Here is a 3,153-nt window from a genome sequence, read left to right as displayed (position 1 = left end):
TCATGATTTTTTACAAGAAATTCTATCATATTACAAAGATATCTCTTGCAAAATTTTAACTTTTTTTTACTTGAGATGAATTAAATATGATTTTTTTTACGAGTCAATTTTCTTTAAAACGAAAACAAGGAAAACGTTAGCATATGAATGATTTTTAGGCTATTATTTTTAAGGGAGTTATATCATAACATATATATAAACTATCTGCAAATTTTTATGGCATTTTTAATACGTCTCGATTTGTTTTGATATTTAGATCAAAACACATATATGTGTTTCGATTAGAAAATCAAAATAAATTGAGACTTATTCGAAATGCCATGAAAATTTGCAGATATTTTAAATATGTTATGATATAACTCCTTGAAAAATAATAGCCTAAAAATCAATCATTTGCTAACGTTTGTGTTTCCAGTTTAAAGAAAATTTGACTCGTAAAAAAATCATATTTAATTTATCTCAACTAAAAAAAATTAAATTTTTGTGAGTTATATCTTTGTAATATGATATAATTTCTTGTAAAAAATCATGAAAAAAAACAAATTCTAGGTCATAAAAATGATGATTTTGAATTGGCTAGTAATTAGTTACAACTTAGCTACGGATTAGCTACAAATTATGGGCTTTTATATGATGTTAATTTTCGACAGAATATTTGTCGCTAAAAATAAAATTTATATAAAAAATATAAAATGGGAACCAAATGCCATGTGGGATCCATGTCAGCATCTTTTCCACGTTGGCAGTGCCATGTTAGCTCTGTTAACGGACGTTAGCAAAAGGGACTAAAATTGTGGATGAAAAATTTTAGAGGGACTATTCTTTGAAAAAAATATTTAGAGGGACTAAAAATAAAATCTGAAATATTTAGAGGGACCAAAAAATTCATTAACCCAATAGAAAATCGAGTAGATGAAGTTTACACACTCAAATCTACCATATAAGAAGATCTATGGATCTGGAAATACCTTTTCTAACCTTTTACCAAATCCCTCCACATAAGAACTTTTCCCACTTATTTGGTCTTTTCATGCCCTTACCTTAATTATGGAACTAATAGTTACTTTCTAACAACACATATTACCTATTTTGCTCTACATTGGTACCAACATTCATAACTATTATGCTTTTTCCTTTCATTCTCAACTGAATTCATCATACTTCTTTTCAAAATTTTCCCTCTTTCCCGGTTTCCTATGCAATGTCTATCAATACAGGTTATGCGTACCACACACATTTTCTCAAACCTACTTCTCAGCATGTCAACAACACACTCTTTCTGAAACCATTTTCCTCATTCCTCATTCCTCTCCTCGCAAACTTCTGGCTTCCACCCCTTTTGGCTGTCGCGAACAAATCAATGGCTAGACCATTTGAGAAGATCGGCGACATCAGCGACCGCAAGGACCTGTGGAATATTGCTGTGAGAGTTCATCACAAATGGAAAGTCACTACGGCTAACAAAGAGCATTTTGATATGGTGGTAGTTGACAAAAGCATGAGTTTGTCGTCCTCTTTTGGTTTTTTCAGTGCTTTTATCATTTTCTTTTTTGGCAACCTTCGTTTTGATTCGGTTTAGTGACGTGGACGTTTGTATTCTTACCACAAACGTATGCGTAAAAATTATCCTTTTACATTTTTTAGTGCTTCAGTTGTTTTTCTTTAGTTCTCTGTTGATTTGAACATCTTTGTGGTTTTATGGTCTCTCTGGTTTTGATGTGTTTTTCTTTACTTTTTCATTTGAGATTTGTACCTTACATGGCATTTTCTTCTCATATGAGTCCATGCTAAAAATTTTAGTACTTTTGCTCATTTTCAGGGTAGTGACATTCACGTCATTGTTCCAACTGCGTACAAGCAAGCGTTTGACGACGACTTAGATGTTCATACGACCTGTACATTGTCCAACTTCCGCGTACAGCCCAATGACCTGAAGTTTAAAGTAACCAACCATAAGTTTGTTTTGAAATTCATGGGAGGTACAACTATTGGAGATGTAGGGAAGCACGACATCCCGGCTAAGGTTAACGTCTTAACCCCGTTTGCAGATATAATGTCGGGGAAATGGAAACGGAATGTACTTTATGGTATGTATTTGAACTCTCTGCTATCTACGTGCTCTGTGTATGTTGTTAGTTTTTATTTGTACTATACTTATACCTATGTTTCTCTTAGATGTGCTTGGTGTCGTCGATGACATAGGTTACACACAGTCTCACGCTGGAGGTTAAAAAGCCTCAGGTCAACCAGGTTTTAAGAGATTTGGGGTATGTTGTTTTATTTATACTCCCCTGTATTTTATTTACTATGTAATCTCTAACATATGGTTTATCCGACGTTTAGGGATAACACTCTTAACTACTGTACGCTGTGGGAAGACTACGCAATTGAATTCTTCGAATACAAACAGAAAAGGCTTGATCCTAAAATACCAACGGTCATTTACATCAAATATGCTAAGGTGAAGGAGCCAGGTAATATTCTTGAACATCGCAGTAGCACTTGGATAGAATGTTATTTGCTCCTATGTTTGTAAAACCACTTCTATTGTCGGAAAATTTCCACTGGCGGTGACCAACACAAACAATGTCACTAAGATTCATATCAACGAAGACCTCCCTGAAATCAATGATTTCCTACTTCGGTACTTGCTAACCAATCACATTTTTTCCTTACTTCTGGATGTTTTTATCGTAGAAAATAGCTTATTTATAATTTTGTGATGTGTTTTACCTAGTTTGCGTATACAGCTTGCCTAAGGATACAAAAACATTGAGCAACGCAACCAGTAACTCCCGACAATGGTCACAGCAGTCTGCTTCTTTGCAAATGACTCCGACTGAGAAATTTATGGACAAAGCTATTACTGTGCAGCTTTCCAAAATCGTCAGCCTGTCCGAGGTTCACTGCATAGCGTAGCCAATATTATACTTTTCATGAATACATTTTACTTATACTACTATTTATATACAGGGGACAGTATGCGTTACTGTTGCCACAACAGACAAGCTTATTGCAGATGAGAATGGCTGGTGCTACAGGAAATGCCACCAGTGTCCCCAACATTCAAAGGGCGATAAGGCGCCTTTCTTTTGTAGGGATGGCCACCGGACAGAAGCTGATATTTGGAGGTTGAGTTTACCTTATATCCTT

Source organism: Vicia villosa, unplaced genomic scaffold (assembly GCF_029867415.1).
Source record: "Vicia villosa cultivar HV-30 ecotype Madison, WI unplaced genomic scaffold, Vvil1.0 ctg.000109F_1_1, whole genome shotgun sequence".
Classification (NCBI taxonomy): domain Eukaryota; kingdom Viridiplantae; phylum Streptophyta; class Magnoliopsida; order Fabales; family Fabaceae; genus Vicia; species Vicia villosa.
This window is presented reverse-complemented; position numbering follows the sequence as displayed.